This window comes from Acartia tonsa, chromosome 8 (genome assembly GCF_053477335.1).
Source record: "Acartia tonsa isolate MP-2025a chromosome 8, ASM5347733v1, whole genome shotgun sequence".
Classification (NCBI taxonomy): domain Eukaryota; kingdom Metazoa; phylum Arthropoda; class Copepoda; order Calanoida; family Acartiidae; genus Acartia; species Acartia tonsa.
Genome location: NC_137267.1, coordinates 14,253,538 through 14,278,512, shown reverse-complemented (window position 1 = coordinate 14,278,512; position 24,975 = coordinate 14,253,538). Strand labels below are relative to the sequence as shown.

Sequence of the window (24,975 nt, the reverse complement as noted above, 5' to 3'; positions counted from 1 at the left end):
GGAATCATCATGGTTTTATGTCTATTTTAACCATACATAGGTCCCATGGCTCGGCACTTACTTTTGTCTTGATTCAATTCTAGCCCACAGTGGGGTCATTTAACAAAAAGGCAAACTTTTAACGATATTACAAATTCGAGATATATATTTGGAGGAAGGGTACCTTCAACCTCCGGAGAAAAATAACCCCGCCCACTCCCCCCCCCCCCCCCCCAAACAAAAAATATATATATATTGTATACTTTAATATTAAAATGAAGGGTCAAATCCCCCACCCTTCCCATAAGTGCCCCTAGAGGTACCTAGGGCCACAGCCACTAGCTAATGTACTAAATGTTACCCTTTTCAAGAAATCAGGAGAAAAAACCTTATCATTCAAGAAATAGACAACACATACACACACAAACAAACCAACATAAAAAACTTTGTGTCCTTAAACTTTAGATTATACAATCACACTAAGAAATTCCATAATATTGTACTGTAAATATGTGAGTGTTAAAAAATCTGGGAATGGTCTTCATACAAATTGTTGCTCCGACGCGCGTCAAGGGGGTATTAGAGAAAAGAGGATGGGGGAGGTGTTGCCCTTAGGGTTGCATATCTGATAAAACTGCAGATTTTTTTATAACCTTATACCTATACATTACAAACTGTCCCAATTTTGTATAACTTTTGCGGAACATGTTCTAGTTACGTCATATTTTTCTTTCCCGAAAAAGAGAAGGGGGGAAGAAAATCTCTTCAAAAGAGATGGGGAAAACCCCCTTTTCTCCCATCTCTTTTTTCTTCCCCCCTTCCCTTTTTTTTCTTTCCCTCTTCCCTTTTTCGGGAAAGAAAAATATGACGTAAATGGAACTTGTTCCGCAAAAGTTATACAAAATTGGGACAGTTTGTAATGTGTCCAAAAATGTATATATGTAACTAAAAGTCTGTGTCAAAAGATCTCGGATTCTTCTAAGGAAGTTACTAAAACAACCACACTGAATAGCATAAAACCTGCCTTTGAGTTGAGGGGACATTGGACTGTTTATTATACCAGTTCCCAAAGTTTAATAATAACGTTTTCTTATTCATAGCTAAAAAACTTTGGGGGGCTTTAGTTGAATTTTTATTAGTTGGTTAAATAAGGCAAGTCTCACATACTTATAAGAATCTGCTGAATGGGGAATTTTGTATACCATCATTAGGAATGTACATCCATTTATCGGCCAATGTCTTATCCCTCTAAATCTCTGACTCAAAAATAACTGAAAGTCTGTGGCGAAAGATCTCGTATTTTTCTATCAAAAGTACGACCGCGCCTTATAGCAAAGAACCTGCCCTAAAAAGACACCAACATACATCCTATTTAATACCTTTCTGAATAATTTCACACAATGCTAATTTGAAAATTATTGTTGAAACGTATAAACACCGAAGTGGCGATTAAAGTAAGTATAAACGCGCTTACAATTATTGATCTACTTATACGTACGCAACGTATATTTAGTTTCCTGCGTGTCTATGTATTGGTCAGTTCAGTGATTCAAACCTTAATAATTAATCTAAAAATTTGATTTGAATATAAGATTCTAGACTGTGAAAATAAGTTATTGGTTATAAGATTGTTAATTATAATAAAGAGTAAGATAAAATGAGTTTCTAAAAAATCTTTAAAAAGGTTAATTTGTAATTTATGAGGGTATATTCACATTTATTTATATCGACAATATGGAAAATTAACCTAGATACGACTTATGTCGTCACCGTAATTGCACTAACAATTTCTTCGAACTTTAGAAATTAGATCTCATTTTATCTTACTCTAAATTATAAGTTAGAGATTTAAAACGGTGAATAGACTGTGAACAAAAAGTTTTTTAAAAAATATCAAACAGAAGGAAAACAGTTAAAAAGTGTATTCTCTAAAGTAAAAGGTAAATAACTTTTTAAGGTTTTATTAAATAGTCTGATTCGGATTTTCGGAAAATTGACTTTTTTCACTTTTAAATGTTTAAAAAGATTTAACGGATATAATGCTATATAAGTTTTTTTTGTCAACTAGTAAGTAGCGTGGTCATAATACTGTGGATACCAGTGTTATTTATTGTCAACTGTTCCCTTCCTAATTACTGATCCAAATTACTATGATGCTACCCTGTCAAATTAGACGGAGTTAGTGCAAATTAGGAAAATTATTTCAAGTTCACAATGATTTTTAGTGGCTATTTTAGAAGGGTAGCGCATCTATAGATTATTTATTCTAGCTAAAATTGACCCATTCTCCCGGCGATTTTGATATAATTTTCAGAAGATTTTTTTTTAATTTAATGAAATTTGACAATGTTACAGATTGTAATATCGTATCTTCGCTTGTTTGGATGTAGTTATCTTTGTTTAAAGAAAAGAATAAGTACCTGAAATCCATTAATATAAAGTAGTAAGTTTTTTTGTCTGAAACTAAGGGTTACCGAAACTAATAGGCCGTTTAAGTTCTCAATTTTAGAGAGTCTTCTTTTAGGAATTTAGATGGTTTTAGGCTAATTTATCCCCTTTCTCTACCCATTCGAATACAACGCCACCAGCTGCTAAGGGTGCATCCGCTAGTCTATTAATATAGGATCTATTTATATAAGAAACTTTACTGTAGAGGAGAAAAGTATCGGTTAGCGAGATCCTAACAACAGACACACACACGTACATTATGGTACTTTTATATAACGATTTTTTATATACTTAGCATTGGCGCGATATTAAAGTAAACACTAGAGGGGGAAAGGGTTAAATAACTGTATATCCACATCTCTCAATTGGGTCTTTGAAAATCAAGCAAGAGTGTCGGTAATATTACCACAGTTAAGTAGCAGAAAACAATTTTCTAGGAGACGAAAAAGGTCCTTGGAAAAGAGGGGCAGGTAGTTTTATCTGTATAAACATATATACTATAGAACTATTGGCGCGACTCGACTGTTCTATCAGGCGTTGAAATTAAATCTAATTATGCTAAATTATGTAATTAGGAAATAAAACATATTTATTTGTATTGTTTTCTTCACTCACAAACAATGATACAAACAAGGATGACAATATCCATAAGTAGCGGAGCTCAAAAATTATGAAGGGATATCGGAAAAAAATACTATAAAGCAGTTCCATACAATAAACATTAATCTTGATAAAATAGGGAAATAAGGAAACCTTAAAAATTTACGCAACCTTAAAAATCACAAAAATTTAAAAATCTAGGAATCGATCTAGCATCGCAATTTATAGAATATCTTAATGAAACTTAATAAAAATATGAAGAATACGAGCATATTCAATTCCTGATAGTTTCAGCCGCAAATCATGAATATGAATCGAGAAAACCATAGAAAACCTAAAAATCTAGGAATCGATCTAGCACCCAAACTAATAGAATAACCGTAATAAAACTTAAGGAAAATATGTAGAATGTAAATTTAAGCAATCCCTGAAAATTTCAGCCCATTATTTTAAAAAGGAGTTGAGAAAATCACGAAAACATGAAAATCTAGGAATCGATCTAGCACCCCAAACAACAGACAGATGGACAAAATAACGTATAGATTAAATGGGCATATGTTATAAGAATCTTCACTAAAAATTTCAGCTATCTATCTTTTCTAGGAGCCGAGAAAATCACGTTTCCCCCACTTTGTCTCAGACGGAAAGACGGACGGACATTTCGAATTATAGAGTTGCTTCGCTACTAAAAACAGGACAATTATGTCCATAAGTATAATAGTTATGATGATGAGAAGAATAAAACTAACCACTGAACCGGTAAGGTTCTCCTTGAAAGTTAATTATAGGTCCATGGATGGTCTATATCTATTTGCAGCGCCTCCATTTTAAATGTGTTTTTTAGAAACAGAATGAAAAAAGAGGGACCTTTCCCCCTTCTCTAGCATTGTAAAAGGTTTCTTTGAAAGACTGACGGACATTCCCTAGTTATAAATAAGCTACACTACTAAATATAAAATCTATTTTTCCATAAAATAAAATGTTTTATTGCTTTTGAAACATTTCAAGTGTCCTTGCCTTTTGATATATTAAAAGAATAACCTTAAATAAACAAATAAATAAAATATAAAGCAAGGATATAAACATTCATAAAAACGAAGCCATACATTGCATTTTATTTGTTTGCTTTACGATTTAAACCTAAATTAATAGCCCTACCCTTAGCTTTTAGGATTAAATTTCTTGAGTGAGACAGTATTTGAGTTATTGGCTTTGAACCCCTCCAACTTGCAAAAATTATGTAATAAACTTTACAGTTTGGCTTTAATTCAGATCAGTTTCCATTGGATGAAAACCAATTCTTTTTCTACAGCCATACTTAAAAGTTATGTATCGTATTACCGAGAATTATTAATTTAAAATCATACGTTTAATTTATGTTTTATTGACTCATACCTTCTGTCCCTTCGGAATTAAAATAAAATTATTCCTTAAATTTTGATTTTACTATCTGTGGAAAGTAACTCACCTCCAAAGTTTAACATATAGGTAAATAATCTTTTTAGAACCCTAATAATGAGCTTTACCTTGTTAAATAACTACTACAGAACAAGGATGACAACATTCATAAAAGCGAAGCTCTGAAACGGTAGGACAAACGGAACACTTGTATAATGTCAGAACTGAATAATCAGAATGCGAATGTATCGGCAAAATTGTAAGTAAATTTGTTGAAAAACTGCTTGATACAGGATAATGATTATGGACATGCTTACATTTTTAGAACTTGATTATAGAGTTTCTTCGCTTATAATATTGTACTTTGTTGTCCCAGGAATCAGTATACCAAAAATCAGACCAATCGGATAATTAGGTCACATACAAATTTGTTGTTAAAAATGTAAAAAAATCAACATGTTTAAAATGGACGTACGGACATTCTGGTAATGATTATAGAGTTGCTACGCTTTTTAACTCGTTCCTTACTATTACAGGAATCACCATGCAAAATTTGAAATCGATAGGACAATTCTAACATGCCTAAATTAACGAAAAAAGCTATTTAAAAAAGTAAAAAAATCAACATTTTAAAATGGACGTACGGACATTTTGGTAATGATTATAGAGTTGCTACGCTTTCTAAATCGTACCTAACTACTAAAGGAATCACCATGCAAAATTTGAAATCGATAGGACAATTCTAACATGTCCAAATTAACGAAAAAAGCTATCCGTGACGGACGGACGGACCGACCCTAATTATAGAAAAGCTTCGCTTTTAAGAGAGATTTTCAGTACAGTTTTGCTTCTGATAAAATATTACAGACATTCTGCGCTTCAATAGATCGTGATAAAACTATTTAAAACTTTTAATAAATTAGGATGACGATATCCAAAAAGTGACGCTCTAAAATCAGACAGTAGTGCAAACGAATATTAACTTAATAATCTTAATAAAAATTGTATGTATATTTGTTGCAAAAATGAGTAAATACATGATACTGTTTAAGGAAATACTTGATTTTTTAGACTTGCTATAGAGATGCTTCGGTAATGATGTATTACCTATTTGTTCTAGGAATCAAGTTATTAAAAAGTGGATGCATATGGTTTTTATGCCAAGTAAAAATTTATTGTCAAATTCTTTTTAAAAATCCTATTTGGACCTTTTTGAAACAAATAAAGAGTTGCTACGGTTTCTAAATTTGCAACTAACTGGTACAGAAATCATCACTCCAATTGTACGTACAAACCCTAACAATAAAAAACCTTCTCTTTTAAAAATGTATATATAAATTAGATAAATTAGCGATGTTATATATGAATTAAAACGTTCACGGTGATTCATTTGATTAATTTGTCTATGATCAAAACTAATCATAAAGATTTATATTTTGTTTTTATATAATAAGGATGACAAAATATAATGAAAACATAGAGTGGAATAAAAGATTGAGCTTATTATCCTTAAGGTACATAAATATTATCTGAAAGTCTGAAAAATACTAAAATAAGAATGATTTATATGGATTAATGTAATAACATTTCAAGGCTTTATTATTCGTTTTGTAAACTTGCCATACAAAAACAATTTAAGTTAAATAGTGTATAAAACGCTATACCAATTATCAAGCATTGATTTTTATTTTATTATATTTAGCTAGCAATTATATCAAATTAAAATTACATAAATGTATATACACACAGACATTTTTATAATTTGTGTTCTATTCAACAGGAAGGATGGTACTGCAGTGACGACTGATAAATATAGAACCCACCTCCCATGTTATTCAATTAATTTACCATATATTGAACCTTCCCTGAGTTCAAATATATTTGTATATTTTTTTATAGACTTGAATTCCCTAAATATTAAGTATTTTTTGGTACCAAGTCTACTTTATAGGTTGAAAAAGTTTCTGTGTCCGTCAGTCCATGGTAAGTTTGTCTATCAGTCTGTCTTTCACATAGTAAGGATGATTATCTCGACTCCTATTTAATATAGACGACTAATATTGTATGAAGATTTGACTTATCAATAGCATCTAGATAATTACTTGGGTCGTCATTCTGGCGGTTTTGCTAAAAAAAACATACGTGAATATGTGTAAGTAGAATTACCTAAAATAGTAAAAAATAGTATAACAATCTTTTATTACAATAAGAATATAAACAGTCATAAAAAAAACAGTTTAAAATATCAATATTTATGTATATCAATATTTTAATGGAAAAATTGTTAATATTTTTTAATATTTTACATCCTGAAGGATAATTTAATCTTTTATTTTGTAAAAGGGATGTGTTTTCTAGAAAAAAAATATCGCATTTACATTAGGATTCAGTGTAAATTTGAGCTATTGAAGAAGGATGAAGGGTAATAGAAATCTGAAAATAAAAATGACGCAAGTGAGTACAAATGATACGCCAATTTTGATCACAATTCTCACGTTTATCTAAAAATGCAACATATAATAAAAGCTATTAAAACAATTTTCAAGCGTAACTTTTGTCTTATTAGGATAACAATTAAATAAGAAAAATATTTTTACCATATGCAATTTGTGATCAAACACCTAATTGAAAAAAAATGCAAGACATAGCTTTTAATTTAAGAAAGACTAGGGGCAATGAACGCCCCCTAGAAGCCTAAGGTGGGAGGGGGATAAGTCAATCGCCCTTCTACTTTTTAATTTGAGTTTTAATAATAAATATTTTTAAAAAAATGGGGGGGGGTATTTAAATTGGGAGGGTGGAGATACGCTCTACCAAAGTAGTTAAAAATCTTCCCTGTACCTAAAAAATAGGCTTAATTGCAAAGGAAAACCAAACAGATGTCATTTTTAAAAAAAACTTTATAAAACAAATTGGCGCATTTGTATAAACACCCATGTGTTGTCACGAATTACGCATTTTTAGGGAAAGAAAAAAGAGGGCGAGGGGAACAGGTTTGAAGACATCCTAGAATAGTTATGATACGGATCTGCTGCTATCATTGAAGAAGACAAAGTTATTGATGGGGGTGAAGAAAGGGGGGGGGGCGGAGATTTGGTTGAGTCGACCATAAGCTTAAAAGTTTAGTCGTATTTTCACATATTTAGGCTAGGTAAGGTAAATGGTAATGATTGCCCCGCAGGGTTAGGATATAGGCCTGGCGAGTTAGAAGTGATAGAAATAGGAGAAAAGCTACTCTGAAAATACGACAAATCCGCTACTTCGTTTTCTTTCCATGATTCAAAGGTTTTAAAACATTCTTTTAGGGGTACTTATTAAGGGGAAGGGGGAGATACTTACTATATCTTAGCTACAGCTTTTATTTGTTTATTACTTATCTCTGTCTTTGCTGTATATATTATACTTTGTTTCTTAGAATTTGGGATTTAACTTTCAAATAAGCTTATAAAATTATATTAAGAATTAATGGAAAACAAGATTATAGTTTAATATCTAACTATGATCCTTAGGCAGCGCAGCAATATACGAATATTTGTTTCTCTTTCTCCCTTTCTATATTTTCTTCTAAGATACTTTGAACAAGACCTATAAAAGCACATGAGAAGTAAATTCTTGATCTTATTTTGTACAGTACATTTTCTGTACATATGAATTGTCTCAGGTTCTTCAAATGTTTTTAAAAAGTAGTTATTTACTGACATATACAAAAAAAAGATTTTAAAGCCAAAAATTGATTCAACTTTTAGGACCAGTATCTTATTGGCTATTTGCTATTGTTTATTTTTGAACTATTTGGTATTTGTCACTAGAAGGAAAGGCATGTTAAGGCTGTATGGATGGGATATAGCGTTAAAGTAAATCAATAGAGGGGGAAGGGGTTGAATACCTGTATGTACCCACCCTGAGGACCCTATGCCGACTTTAAATTGGGCCCTCTAATATCAGCCAATAGAGTCACCAATATTGATCCAGGTAGTTGGGATTACATATCTATTATATACATTTATTAATATATATAATTATCTGAAAGGAATTAAAATTCTGATTAAAGTCTAAAAATAATATGTTTCTTTTCAACTGATATTTCTTTATTGAAGGATATTTGACTAAATATATATTTCTGTCTTTTGGGAAATCAATTTAAATCTAGCTATGCACATAATTTAAATTTAACAAGGATAATTGTTTTCATAAATAGCGCAGCGGTAACAAGTTTATAATTATTAATACTAATAGTAAATTGTTAAACAGGAATACTATACTAATAATTGGCAACAGTTATCTCTATTTTTCCTTAGATCTCGTCAACAGCTGAACTATTTATTCCTTGTATTTAGGGAAGTAATGGTCTAGAAGGTTTTAGTCTATTGGGCTAGAAGGTGCCTAACATCTCTAATAGATTGAGCCAAAAAATCCTTCCACCTTAAAAACTAAATGAATTGGGCATACCATTCACCCCTTCTTAATTAAGAGGATAAGGGAAAAGCTAAAACTTTTTAAACAAAAATTTGTGACAATGTGAACAGCCTAAAACCTATCTTGGACACAAAGAAAAAAAAATACAGGAAATACAACAGACAGACAAACATCCCATTTTGTTTATATTTTGATTGTATAGCATTAATAATGACTAAATAGACTTTATAAATTTGTCTATAACAATAAACACATTAAACCAAGTATACACATATAAACTATGAAATACAAGGATTGAACATTGGAGGAAAAATTTATTTCCCTGAAATCCTTTAGTGTTAATTTTTAACTTTTACGGCTGCTAAATATCAAGGAAAAGAAAGAGTTTTATATTAATAAAACTGGCATTGTTCCTTCCCTCCCTGGATAAAATATTTTCTCGTATTCATTTAAATCCGGTGGATAGGAACCGGTTCTCATCCATACGAAAAAACTATGTCTAGCATCGTATTATATCCAGCTTCTACGAATCTAAAAATGTACAATCAAAAGATTAAGACTAGTTTTTTAGCCCATGCCTTTGGCACCTCGAGGCTAAAAAACTGGTTTTAATCTTATAATTGTACATTCTATATCCGCGGAAAGCCGTTTATAATACGATGCAAGAAATAACTATTATTTTGTAAAGTTTTAATACTAAAGCTTTAAATCCTGTTATAATATAAAAGCACAGCATCTATTCAATGTAATGTCATGCTAAGAACATATTTGTATTGTATCATTGTACTTTAAACGGATCTTGGACAAAGTAGCTTCGAACAAAGTAGCTTCAGACAAAGTAGCTACAGACAAAGTAGCTACATACAAAGTAGCTTCAGGACATTTACTTAAGAAAAGTAGCTTCCTAAGAAAAATAGTCTCCAATATGGCCACAGTGCTCGGCCCCCTGACCTACCTAGCCGCGGGCGCTCGGCCCTCTAGTCTATAACCTAACTTAACCTAACCTATGTTAGCCTCAGAACATTTATTTAAGAAAAATATCATCAACTGATAATACATAGGTGGTTTAGATTTTTGTGGATTTTTCTAAAAGTGGTTGATAGATTTTTACAATTTTTAATATTGGTTTAACAAGTTTTAATAATGTTTTTATAATTTTTTGGTTAGGTTAGGTTAGGTTATAGGCTAGGGGGCCGAGGGCCCGCGGCTAGGCAGGCCAGGGGGCCACGCTCTGGCCATGACCTTTATTAACAGTAGAGGCTATTTTCCTTATGAGGCTACTTTGTTCTGAAGCAACTTTGTCCTGAAGCTACTTTGTCCTGAAGCAACTTTGTCCTGAAGCTACTTTGTCCTGAAGCTACTTTGTCCTGAAGCTACTTTGTCAGAAGCTACTTTGTCCAAGATCCCTTTAAACGATTGCGAGCAAAATTTTTATTCTATAACTCACTTTGTCTGTCTGTCTATAATTTTATCGATGTCATTTTTAAAGACTCAAAGAGACAGATAAAATTTTGTCTTTAAACAATCAAACTCACCTAATTGGTCCTTTATAAATAAGGCTAAGATATTTTTGTCAATTTGCTTGGCTGTTTTAAATCAAATTTAAAGCTGTAAAAGTGGCGGCACAGATTATGACTTCAAAAAAAAATAAAATAACCACTGAGAGGCCACTATAAATTGGTCAATTTCAGAGTATACTGGCCTCTCATTGGTTACTTTTTTGACGTCATTATCTGTGCCACCACTTTTACTAGCTTCCAAATTTCGTATTTATGAGCAAGTTTATGTTACTAAAAAAGTTTTGAATATCTATTAGGCTATAAAAGTTTTCCGGAATTTTAATAAATATAATAGATTTGAAATCTGCATAAAATTTTAGGGATTTTTTATAAAATTCGTTTTTTATATAATTCATTATTTAAAAGCGCAAATCCAATTTTAGTTAATAAATTTTGACCAATAGGATAGGTGGATTGGAAACTACCTGCGCTCTAATTGGTTGAATGATATACGTCACTTAAGCTTCTCCAATCAGAGCGCAGATAGTTTTCAATCCACCAATCACAGATGTAAAAATTATTTAACTTAATTTGTATTTGCGCTTATAGATAAAGAATTATACAAAAAACGAATTTTATAAAAATTCCTTAAAATTTTATGCAGATTTCAAATCTATTATATTTATTAAAATTCCGGAAAACTTTTATAGCCTAATATCTATATTAAGTTGAAACGTAACGTGCGCGAAAAAAAATCATTTTTCAAGGATCAAATCGTATTTAAGACAATTTTTCAAAGAATATTAAAATAAAAGAACTTTTTAACTTTTTACTTAATATCTGCGGAAAACTGTCAGTGATAAATAACTAGCATAACCCTTTTGAAGATTTTTATACATTTCTCTGTAAATTTAAGCTTGATTAGTATCGAGTTGTTGTTAGATTGTAAACAATGATGAAGAATTATGCCCCTAGGGGTCATAACCATTACATTTGTTCGTAAAGTGTTTATGTATTACTACTAGTTTTTAAAAACGAAGCTTTTCTATAATTAGGGTCGGTCCGTACGTCCGTCACGGATAGCTTTTTTCGTTAATTTAGACGTGTTAGAATTGTCCTAACGATTTCAAATTTTGCATGGTGATTCCTTTAGTAGTTAGGTGCGATTTAGAAAGCGTAGCAACTCTATAATCATTACCAAAATGTCCGTACGTCCATTTTAAACATGTTGATTTTTTTACTTTTTTAAATAGCTTTTTTTGTTAATTTAGGCATGTTAGAATTGTCCTATTGATTTCAAATTTTGCATGGTGATTCCTGTAATAGTTTGGTACGAGTTAGAAAGCGTAGCAACTCTATAATCATTACCAGAATGTCCGTACGTCCATTTTAAACATGTTGATTTTTTTTACATTTTTAACAACAAATTTGTATGTGACCTAATTATCCGATTGGTCTGATTTTTGGTATACTGATTCCTGGGACAACAAAGTACAATATTATAAGCGAAGCAACTCTATAATCAAGTCCTAAAAATGTAAGTATGTCCATAATCATTATCCTGTATCAAGCAGTTTTTCAACAACTTTACTTACAATTTTGCTTTGACTCTTATACATTCGCATTCTGATTATTCAGTTCTGACATTATACAAGTGTTAATGTCCGTTTGTCCTATCGTTTCAGAGCTTCGCTTTTATGGATGTTGTCATCCTTGTTTTCTTACAAATATAGGACACATATGTAATACCATATAGACAGTTGATTTATCCAGAGAGAGAGAGAGGGGACAATGGGCTGTTTATTACACTAGTCCCCAAAGTTTTATTGTAACGTTTTCTTAATAACTTTAGTTAAATTTTAATCAGAACCAGTTTGTGTATAACTAAAAAGGAACGGTTGTTTATCACACAAAAAAATTATCTCTAAAGATTGACTATTGACTATTTTACTTTTTAAAAAAATACTGAAAGAATTTATATTCATTTTTAATTATTTAGAGTGATTGTAAAAACACTGATACTTGTGCTTTGACCAAAACTGACATACAAACAAACACACAAACATACACACACACGCACACATACATACATACAAACATGTATTTTTATGTTCAATTTATATCCTTTTTGCACTTCCTTTTTCTTCGGGATATAAAAATTATAACAGTTTTTTTTCAGCATACATGATATTTTTTTGCAGTTTTATAAATCAGCGACTCTGTAACTAAAGCTGTCCGTTAGTACTTGAACAATTTTAATAAATTTATCCTTATACTAAAGTAACAGGATGCCTGTGTGTCTGTGTGTTTGTTTGTACCAAAGGATCTCGCTAACCACTGAACAGATCGGGTTCTCCTTAACAGGGTAGCTTTTCATAGGTCCCTGTAAGGTTTATAACTATTTTATTGGGGGGTGGGACACCCCTAACCCCCCCAAAAAATATTTTTTTTTTATTTTTTTAACTAAAATTAAAAATAACGGGGGGCACACCCCCCCCCAAAAAAAAATTATCGCCCCCCCCCCAAAAAAAAAACTTAAAAAAAAAACTTTTTCTTCTAAAATCTAAAATAAGAAATTGGGTTATCAAATTTCACTCTCCTCTCCTCAAGTGCCGGCGTAACCGCTAGTAAATATATATAGTGTTTGGATTATTTTTGTCTGCTAGCAAATTGCTCTGATATTTAAGGACCTAAGTGAAAGTCGGGCCCAATGTCCACGGGGTTGGGACATACAGTTTTTTAACCCCTCTATTGTTTTACTTAATGTTCCACTGAGTAGTTTATAGGGGGTTGAATCAGCCCTTTATGACTTTAGAAAAAAATTATACTTATTTCGTTCAGTTAGTAATATATTAAGAGATGGGGGTAAAGGGGGGTGGTTTGGGGGTATCGTTATTTTAGCCCGTTTCGAGTATCATTTATGATGAAAACCTGGTGGAACATCCAAGTAATAATATATCCATTATTGTACTTTTAATTTTGTTGCTTAGATTTGGATTGACATTGATTTACATTCAATTAGCTTCAATTATGAATGCATTGATCTTTCAAACAATACATGATTCAGATTTTAATAATTGTTATTTAGATTTAGTTATATGCGTTGCCTCTAGCCTCTTACAAGGGCCGTGAATTCAAAGACATGAACTGATGATGAGTTTGAATAACGGCTCAACACCGCGTCATAACTAAGGACGTTAAAAGTTGTTTCTATTGCTATCAATAGTTAGAGTAGTATGAATACTTTGGCTTCAAACAGACGCAACTCATAACCAGCCACAGTGTGTGATGTCCAAAAAAAAATTACGTCATACAATACAAATGACCAATGAGAGTCCAGTATGAAATTTACCATTGGTCAATTACTATGTATACTGGCCTAGCATTAGTCATTTGTATTTTATGACGTCATTTTTTATGGAACACCATAAGCTGTTTTAAAGAGTTGCTTGTCTGTTAGGTGTTAATAAACTAATTGACATAAAATTTTGAAATAATTTTGTTTTTTTCCGTATTTTGTTATGGATGTTATCATCCTTGTTTTACTTCAGTGGTCATTTTCTGAAAAGATTTTATAATCCTATTGAGCAGACGGTTTTATTATATTGATAATCCAATCTTCCAAGGCTAAAACATTGTAATATAGTCCAAACATTGGGTGTCACTACATTCTATAAATTATTTTCTGTTCAAAAGCAAATTCTTAAATATCTGAGAAACAAAAAACACCTCAAACCAACCAAGAAAAAGCATAGTGTTTAAGTGACTTAATATGGAAAGAAAATCAAAAAAAAATTAGCTATTTTCAACAATAAATGTATTAGTATAGATATATAACCCAGATAAAACCTGGTTCCAGTTGAGCAGACTTTTTTTGTCTACTAGCAAACTTGTTCGTCTGCTCTTTTGTAGCGACTTAGCTTTGTTAATATTTCCGAAGCTATTGGTTAATATTCAAAAACCCTATTGAAAGTGGGCACAGGGTTAACAATCAGTTATCTAACTCCTTCTCCGGCCTACTCTTCTTTTACTTTAATTTGTAGCTTTGTGAATACTGTCATTATAATTTGAATTAGAGTTATAAACGATTATTCTTTTTATTGTTTATTTATTTTACACTTTATTGTATTTTTTTACTTTATGTTGCGACCGTTTTAGATAAAGAAAACCTTTTCATACCAAAAAATTACCTAAACACTAATTTTTTCACTGTTCTGCTTAAACATTGTAAGTCTAAATATTACATGTACAAAGTGGACATAAAAACTTTATTATTTTCTTCATATTTACTTAAGTGGATATTACTCATAAAATACTTTGAAAACATATCCTCCCCCTCTCGAATACTTTGTTTACTTGAAAATTGGAAGGTTCCAAATGGTAATGGGAATATATGTACCTTCTACTGTGTCTTTCAGATAGTTAAGAGGAGGGCAAACAAAGAAAATTGCTGACCCCTCCATTCTTTTTTAAATGTTTTTGTAAGCAATAACTATAAAAGAATGCTGGATTTATATTTTATTTAAGTTTTAAAACCAGTGGACCTAACGTTTATTGTTAAAGTTTTAAGAGGACAAAACCATTTTCTTATTTTGCTGATATGTACTAAATTCTATTTGGAGGTCGTGTACTTCTAGAGCGAGGTTTTTCTATAAATTTGGATTGTTTTATACGCCTGTATTGGTGTATATTCATCAACTGCAATGTAGATATAACAATTTCTTGTAAATTTATATATGTTCTCACCCAGGGGCGTCCAAGCTTTTTTTATTTAGGGGGGGGGGGGGGGTAAAAATTTCTTAAGTGGGGTTAATTTGTGTTTTGGGGGGGAGGGTAATTGACATTGTTTAGACACACCCTGTGCATTGTTTAATTAAAGGGCCATTGCAAACTATAACATGTATTTTTATAATGGCTCAGAACTGTTTTAATTATTCATTATTAAAAAATTGCTTGGGGGGGGGGTAACAACGGCACCCCCAAGGCAGGGGTAATTTTTATATGAGGGGGGGGGGAAATGGAAAAAAATTAGGGGGGGGGGGTAATCACCACTATACCTTCCCCCCCCCCCCCTTATTGGACGTCCTTTTTTTTCTTACCCATGAATTCATTAATGACAAGTTATAGGTTATTAAAAGAATATAATTGTTTGTATAACCCAATCATGATTTAATAGAAGTACTTAACGAGAAAGATCAAGTTTATAAAACTTTGAGTACCAGTATAAGTTAAAGTCTAATGTCCTCTTTTAATCAACAGCAATTGCTAGTTTATGTATTTTTACAGGGAAGCTTAATATAGGACAAGGTCACTTTTTAGGGAAAACCCACTAATGGCTTTAGTCTACATTTAGGACAGAGAACCAAAAATGTTTTGTGTGATCCCAGCTTCGCTTTTATCAAGAAATCATCCTTGTAAATATTTCAGCCAAAAAAGGCGGAAGAAATGTAAATCGAATTTAACAAAAAATGTTATTTGGAAAAGGCTGAAAAGTATAAATTAGCGAGTTTCATATTACTATATATTTGTTTTGTACTTTAAATCCAGGGAGGGAGGGGTCAATCGGCTGTTTATTACACTAGTCCCCAAAGTTTAAATAGCGTTTTCTTATTTGTTGGCATAACAACTTTGGGGATTTAATAAATTTTGATTGGTTGGTTCATTTAGTTGACTGTCATAATATTTAAACCACTAATAGTAATCTACAAAAGGGGATATTTTGTTTATTATCATTGGTTATGTACATTAATTTATAGGCCATTGTCTATCTCTTAAGATCGTTGCTTTAAATCTCTTCAGCTTCAGATTTTTATTGGTTCAAGGCAAGTTTTAACCCATTTATGGTGGCCCATCTTTATCCAACAAAATCCTGTTTAAAGTTGGATTCATTGCTTTTAATACTGCATCTCTACTAATGGCCATAATCGTCTTTTTTCTTTATTATTTTGTGCAAACATATATTTGAAGATAATGGTATTATCAAATCTCATAAAGGCCATAGCTTTAAGAAGGGGAGTAAGAGACATTTTCATAGAATAAATAGCATAATATAAGACATAACGGAAAATCAGTAGTTGGGACTGAATTAGTGAAAGTTTTAAAGTTAATTTAATGAACAGATAATATATTTTTTTACCATTCAATTCAACACAAAATGTTATTTTGCGAGTATTGATAAAAGCTATAGTTATTTATCACGTCGTATATATAATAGACAGTTTTCCGCGGAAATTAAAATAAAATATAAGATTAAAACTTTGGTATTTGGAGCTAACGTGTTTTAATTTTATGATTTTTATTTTAATACTTTTGGAATATTGTCTGTAATACAATTACAATGATATGCATGATTTCTCAATATGGCTAAGAACAGGTTATAATCCAGCGGATTATTCGGTTTTGAAGCCATACTGGAATTAAAAAGGATTCTATACTTTTGCTTACAAGATTTTTTTCATATGGCGCCCTTTTGACTTTTACTTACCTAACCAAAGCGTTCGAAGAGATATTGGTAGTGTCAATGCTCTACTTAAAATTTAGAAATTCTGCCTTCCTCATTTTCACCCCTTCAAGTAATACATCTCCTGGCAAAACTATGGGCACTACTCTAAATCTAACCTATCTTAAAATAAACATTAAAATAAAAAAATAGTATTTTGATAAATTAATTTTTGATCCACATGCAATAAAAAAAACAGTTTGATATATGTATTTTTTGGGGTAAATTACTCCATCCAGTTAAAAATGTCCAATATACGCGTAATATTTAGTCTAAGTTCAATTGAATGAATTGACCCAATTTTTGAGTCGACATTGAACAAATCTTTATTAAACAAGGACAAAAACGTTTTCCTGGTATTAACAACTTTTACATCTTAACATAAAAGAATTAAGATGTTTGTTTGTTTGTTTTTCTGTTCCTGAAAAGATCTTTTCAACCACTAATCCATATAAAATTTACATTTCATTTATCATTCCAAATTTATTTTTTTTATATTAATTTATAAAAGTAACATGATGACTGCATGTCTATGTGTGTATTTGTCTGTTGCTAAACCGATATGTTCTCTCTTACAGGGAATCTTTATATAGGTCCTGAGATGGTTTTAACTATAGTGGAAGGATAAATCTTTCATAAAAAAAACTCAACGCATAACTCATCTCCCCCGCTCCAAAAAAAATCGGCGACTGTAAATTATACTGACAACCAAAGTTTTACACATTCTCTCATTCGTTTGTTTATAAACTTTTATACATCTTGATAGGTTGGTTTTAATTATCAGGGTCCTAACTATCCAACTAAAAAATTAACAGAAGGGGTGATTAAGTTAATATCATTGGAGATGCAAATTGCACATACATACAATCATCCATAGCAATTTCCCTAAAGATTTCTGGTTTCTTTGTCTATTAAAGATTCAAGCAAAACTAAATATATTAAATTTGTATGCAAAGGATTCTTTCTTTCACTATTCTCATTTTTATGAGACAAGGATGTCAAACCCCATAGTAGCTACTTAAAATGTTATCTTTAAGCTCCATGTATGGCTATATGAACAATCATATCCTATTCTCATATAAATGTAACATGATGTTTGTCTGTCTATCTGTCTTTGTGTAGCGAATGATGCCTAGAGGCCTCTAGGGGCGTATCCGCTAGTCATATAGTAAAGTAGTTTTTATATTTGTCCATTAATTTCTCACTAACCACTTAGCTGATTGGTTTCTCCAATTAGTTTTGGGATCTTTATTTTAAAGTATCAAATAGTTACTGACCATTTCTCTTATGCTAGGGGTGCAGCCTCTTCTTTATGAAGAAAAAAAAACATTTATACAACATATTAATAATATTCTTTTATATAAAATGTTCAAGAATGAACCAATTTACTCTGTTTATAAATAATGACAAAGTTATTATATAAATTATAGGTAAATTCCCTAGAACTTACAAGTGGACCTTCAGAACCCCTCCCACATTTTTCCATTTCAGTTTAACTTTCGATTATCTAGCCCATGTGAGGAGCTTTACTAATGTGAGACACTGTTAAGGTGGTACATACCCCACCTACCCCCCCCCAAAAAAAAAAAAAAACTCCTGGCCCTCTTTCAAAAGCAGGGAAATTACCTTATTATACCTATAAGAACACAATTTATATTCTAGGACAAGAACAATAAAAAATCTTTAAAGGCTAAATCTTTTATTATGACATTTAATAAAAGTTTTCAAATAGATATGACCTAAAAGATAACTAAATCAATCTTTAAATTATTAAGATATCAAACCTTTTTTTCTTATATGATTTATTATCATTTTAATTATTAACAGCTTAATCTAACAAAATGAAGATTTGCTTAAAGCAAAATTTATCGACTTAATGGTGTATTTGATGATTATTATATCATAATGTGTATCCTTCTACGTTACTACTGCTAGGCCAGACGTGTGATACTTATATAGCTAGAGAGAATGAATGTAGAATTTATGTTGATATTATGTTAGGGGAAAACTTGTCGTCAATTTAGGTTGCTATATCCCCTTTCATTTATTGGTCAGTAGGTAAGGGGGGGTTGGGGTAGAGAAGGGTGGGCGGAATGGATCGTTATTTAGCCTGCTACAAGTTTCTTAGAGTAAATAAAAATCTGGTGTAAGAAACAAAAAAATAATAGATCTATTATAGAGAGTGAGTACGTTGCATTCATCATCTCTTTAGATCATCATTGAGAATGCTTGTTAATTATTCGTCCATAGTCTTATCCCTCAACATTCCCAAAAACAACATACCATAGGTAATTAAAGAGTAGCTTAGCTTGTACTAATATATAGGAAGAAAGGGGACAATGGGCTATTTATTACACTAGTCCCCAAAGGTTTTAATAACGTTTCTTATTCGTTGGCCTAACAACTTTGAGACTTTTAATGCATTTTGATTGGTTGATTTATTGAGTTGAGTGTTATAACTTTTCTACCACTAATTTTAGTCTACAGAATGAGTAATTTTGTGTCTCAACATTGGGCATGTACAATATTTTATCCCTTTAGATCCCTGACTGACATAAGTGCTTTTATAAACATTATGACTTCCGCAATTAAGTTTCTTAAATCATACCAAATGTGATTTTTAAGGCTCCTATTTATCATGGCACATATTTTCTACAATTAGCCCTGTCAAAAAAATGGTATTTGTAGTGTCAAAATACCATCGATGTGTCGATATTATGTCAGCTATGACCACTATTCATAAGAGTCATTTGGTCGACGTGAAATTATCAATATAAATTTCCGACGTTAATTTTATCAATATTGGTGTGCATAGACGTCCAAGGGGGGGGGGTAATGGGGCGATTATCCCCCCCCCCAAACGATTTTGGGGGTGCCGTAGGCACCCCCAAAAATTTTTTCATTTTACCCCCCCCCCCCAAACAATTTTGGGGGGGTAAATGCCCCCCCCAAAATAAAAAATCTCTAATAAAAAAAAAATTTTGCGCGCTTCGCGCGCATTTTTAATAATATATATTTAATAAAATTTAAATTACCCCCCCAAAAATTTTACCCCGGGGGTAATTTTTTGGGGGGGTAATCCAAATTTACCCCTGCAACAGATTTAAGGGGGGGTAATTACCCCCCCCCCCCCCAAGCAAATTTTACCCCCGGGGTAAAAATTTTTTTGGGGGGGGTAAAAAAAATTTGCAGCGCGCTCTTCGCGCGCCATTTTACCCCCCCCCAAAAAAAAAAAAAAAAAAAACTTGGACGCCCCTGTTGGTGTGACTACTTTGCTTGCTGACATAATTTCGACACATCGACGGTTTATTGAGAATAACCATTTTTTTCATGAATTAACAAATCAAATACAGAGCTTTACTTTGTGTGTAAAAGTCTAAATTGGTTGACTGATACTGAGTTAAATTGATATTTAGTTTAAAAATATCTTTGATGTTACATTTAAGTAAATAAATTGTTTTAAAGTATTAATAAAACTCGATATTAGTAAATGTTGAAAATGTTTACTGATCATTATCAAATCGCACCTTAAATTTGCCTGTCATCCTAAAATGGAGTAATTGATCATACTTTACAAAGTTGCAATATAAGAAAGAATGCATAAAGAGCAGTGCGTTTTGTAGTCAATATCTATTACTTTTGGGTAGCGACTTAGAGGTACTTTCGCATTTATTGCAATGTTTGGTAAATTAAAACCTCTAACGACAAAAAAGGCTCAAAATGTAAGCATTTTAATGTTTTGTCAAGTACCATTACATAATAATGAACGCCAAACTATGTAATTATTTTTAGTCAAAAACGCCTCACGCACTCTTCGCCTGTTAAGCTTGTTCAATCTGCAGCTTAATACTGATAAGCTCATTTTTTTTACCGTTTGGGAAAGGGGAAAAGTTTTATTAGGAGGGAAATCCAACGTTGGGAGGTGTAAATTTTAAAATAGCCATTTTTGTTCCCCATTACCCCTCCCCACCCTTAAGGTATAAATTTGTGTAACTTTAAGTTTTAAAAAAAATGAGACGCTTTATAAAAATCAAATAATCTCATTCAAAATATTTTAAGTTAATTTTTCCCCAAGATTATGTAAATACTTAACATTAGCCCTGACCTAAAGTTTAGTAGCGTTGTTACTCTATAATTATGGTATGTAAGTCATCACGTTAAAGTATGATGAGGAAATTACCTAAATCGTTTTATTATCATAGCTTGACTTTTCTGTTGGTATTGCTTTTCTATGAGTGATTTCTCTAGGAAGGGTGATAGAACCCTCCCAAAACCTTTCCAGGACCTGTGAGAAGCTGTCTGGTAATGGAAAACCATATCAATTCAGCGGTTAGCGAGATCCTTTGGTACAAACAAACAGACAAACATTATGTTACTTTGTTATAAAGATTTATTATAGTTCAATGATATTTTTTATATGATTTATATTATTTTTTTACCGTTTATTATTGCTTTGCGGCTTATGGTTAATAATTATCCTTGTATGACATTCTTTACTTAATTTTATGGCATTCAATTTTCTTTGTGCAAAACCTTAACAAATTGTACCAAAAAATTTGAAGAAAAAGCTTAACATTCAATTAACCTTCCTAAAAAAATGAACAAAGCAGAGAGAGAGAGAAAATAAGGAAAATTCAGTTTAACCTAAATATTTCAGATTAGTTATGAATAGGTCTTAGATTTAAAATAACTTAGCTTTCAAAATCTTCGCTTTTAAAAATAACCTTTAATATAGGAATTAATGTTTGCTTGAAAATTAAAACTATGAAAATATAACTTCAGTGAATTAAAGGTTTAGGAAGGTCTAGCGGCTTTGCGACTAAAGTCTCTAGGGACACTTTAAGTGGGGGAGGGGGGGGGGTCATTTTTATACGGGCGACTTCTTGGCAGTGTATAGTAGTCCTCTAAAATAGTTCAGATCCTTTCCAAGACCTATGAGAAGCTACATTGTAAAGGAGAACCATATCGGCTCAGCGGATAGCGAGTTCCGTTTTGCTACCAAAAGACCAATAGACATCCTGTTACTTTTAAACAGTGATGAACCAACCTTCAGGCTAACTTTACCCACACTATAGGGTAGGATTGCTATTGCAGTATAAAGGTCCATTTTTTCTTGCAATTAAAACTTTGTTAGAACGATTTTTTAGCTTATCAAATTTAGTGTGCATACGAAAATGTAAATAATAAGCTACACAATATTCTAATTCTACAGACATTATTGTCAACTTTATTACTTTTTCTTTCTTTGCATTCTGTCTTTTTTATTTCCTTTAAATATTCTGTTTCTATTTCTGTATCAATAAATTTTTGTACTTGTCAACTTATGAATTTTGTACTTATGTACTTGTTTGAAGATTTTTAAAGTTCTCTGTGTTATAAGTGACAAATCATGGAAGAAAATTGATAAAAATGCTACAAGGCCAACAGCAAAAAAACTTCTGATGGTGTTTTCTTATTCGAACCAAAATCAAGTTAAAAGCTAAATTTTTTCTTAATAATTCTGTTTATTTGTCCATCTGAGGAGGGGGGGGGGGGGGCCGGGGGGGGGTTGAATTTGAAAACATGATTTTTTTTTATTTTAGATTTAAAAAGAACAAGTAAAATGAAAATTTAAGGGGAGGGAATAGCGAGATCTTTCGGTACAAACAGACAGACAGATACATATCCTGTTACTTTATTATAAATAATACTGAAAGATAAGATTCTTTCTCGTATTCATTCGAATCCGGTGGATAGGAACCGGTTCTCATCCATACGAAAAAACTATGTCTAGCATCGTATTATATCCAACTTTCTACGAATATAGAAATGTACAATCATAAGATTAAAACTAGTTTTTTAGCCGGTGACTTCGTCACCTCGGGGCTAAAAAAACTAGTTTTAATCTCATAATTGTACATTCTATATCCGCGGAAAGCCGTTTATAATACGATGCGAGAAATAACTATTATGGTCAGTCTTATTTAAATTATTATTCAAGGGGAGGGGAAAGGTTAAAACAAACCCACATTTAAATATCCTTAGTTTGCTAAAAGTCCTTTCTTGAAGTATTGGTGTAACACTTTAAAACGTAAAGAAAATAAAATATCGTGCGGAAAAAGTGTCTTCATTTGTTACCATTTGCTATCTCAAATAATGATTTAGAAATAGATATAATATATCTAGATGGACAATCTGAATCTAAAATTCGTCAAACTTATAAAAGAAATTTTATCAGACAAACAACTTTATATATGTTTGATATATACGAATCTTTAATTCTAGTTGTTTTTCCCCGTTCTATCTAAAAATATAATTAATCTATAATACAAAGTAGCTTGATGTCTGTCCGTCCATCCGTCTGTCCGTCCGTCCGAAGCCGCTAGTTGTTTAATAAACCATAGAGAGAGGGGACATAGGCTGTGTTTTACACTATTCCCTAATGTTTTCTTATTTGTTGGCTTAACAACTTTGGGGACTTAAGTGAATATTGATTGGTTGTTTTATTTTAGTTGAGTGTTCAAACGTTTTAACTACTAATCTTACGCTACATAAGGAGGAATTTTGTGTTTCATAATTGGGGATGTACATTAGCTTATCGGTCTTTATCTTATCCCTTTAGATCCCTGTTAAAACACCTGTTTCTTTATTTGTTGACCAAATAAAACAACCATCTTACAGTTTTAAATGTTAAATGTTGTCACGACCTTCGTTCACAGACAACCATTTACACAAAATCACACACATAAACACACACATAGAGACGATTACACACACTTTTATGTGTGTATGTGTGCGTTTGACATTTAAAAATGCTTACATGTAAATCATGTGAATGGATAAAAAACGATGTTCTTCATACTTAGGAACTTTATCTCAAAATGCCCTACGAGCGCAGAATCCCCTTTTTTTTAATGGGGGGGGGGGGATTCTTTATGCCTTACAACACATGCACTAGGCCCGGTGACCCTGTAACTAATATAGCCATCCTTATCTAGCCTAAGGTAACAAAAAGAACTATCTCCTTTTTTTCAATTTATTACAACGACTATTTATTGAACGACCAGGCACTTAAAGGTAAACCACTTTATGTTTTTTTTTATACAAAATAATAAATATAAGGTTTTATTTCGTTTATAAGATTGATCATAAATATAGATTATTTGCGATAATTATACATTATAAACAATTTTTATCTATTCTATGAGATAAAATTTTTCTATCAAGAATTTGCAAAAAAAAATAGTATTAGATAATAACATCTATATATCTAGCTAAGAATAGAATGAACGAGGATGAAAACATAATAAAATAGCGAAAAACATTAAATAAGCAAAGCACATAATCTAATCCAAACTAAAGAAATCTATCACATGAAGAACTTGAGTAAAATTTAATTCTGATTTAGGACATTGAAAACTAGAATCGTTATAGACAGACGAAAACAAACATTTTTAAAAATACCAATTAGATTAATTTAAAGATTGTTAGGTAAGGTATTATTCCCTAGAAAGTCTATCTCATAATTAGAGTAAAACACTAGAGGGTTAGATAACTGTATCTCCCCATCGCAACCACCGTGTGCAACCTTTCTATCGGGTCATTTAAAATATAACACAGCCAAGTAGCAGAAAACAATTTAGAAGCAGGCGAAGAAGGTCGTTGAAAAAGAAAGGGAGATAGTTGTCTCTATATACATCTATAGTAGCTATAGAGTAGCTAACTCTATAAAAACTATTTATAAGTGGAAGTTCTATATATTACGCTGCCATACGATTAATCCATTTATCTATTCTATGCACTAAAACCTTAGATATGCTTCTCTGGTACCTTAGCTACTCTATAATTTAAAATGTAAAATGTTTGCATGGCAGTCTGATTTTTCTGATTTGTATGTCCGTCCATGAGAGAAGCTTTCTCAAAGATTTTTAGAGCTCCTATTTTAGATAGACGACTTAATATGGAAGATGCTCTATACTACTATAGTTCAGCCAGTATAAAAACATGTCATCCTTGTTTCTATTTTTATTCATTTACCGTAAGAAAACTGCGTTTTAAAACAATTTCTATGAACAATATTAAGTTTTAAATACTTTTTTTATAGTATTTAATTTAAAGGAGAGAAGTTGCTTAAATTACTCCTTTTTTCTCGACTGC

At 31.5% G+C, this 24,975-nt stretch overlaps 1 protein-coding gene across 1 annotated transcript in view; it reads left to right on the top strand.

Moving 5' to 3' along the window:
- The window catches only part of LOC145326491 (uncharacterized), a 68,056-nt gene that overhangs the window by 12,822 nt on the left and 30,259 nt on the right, over window positions 1-24,975 (top strand). The window lies entirely within an intron of this gene.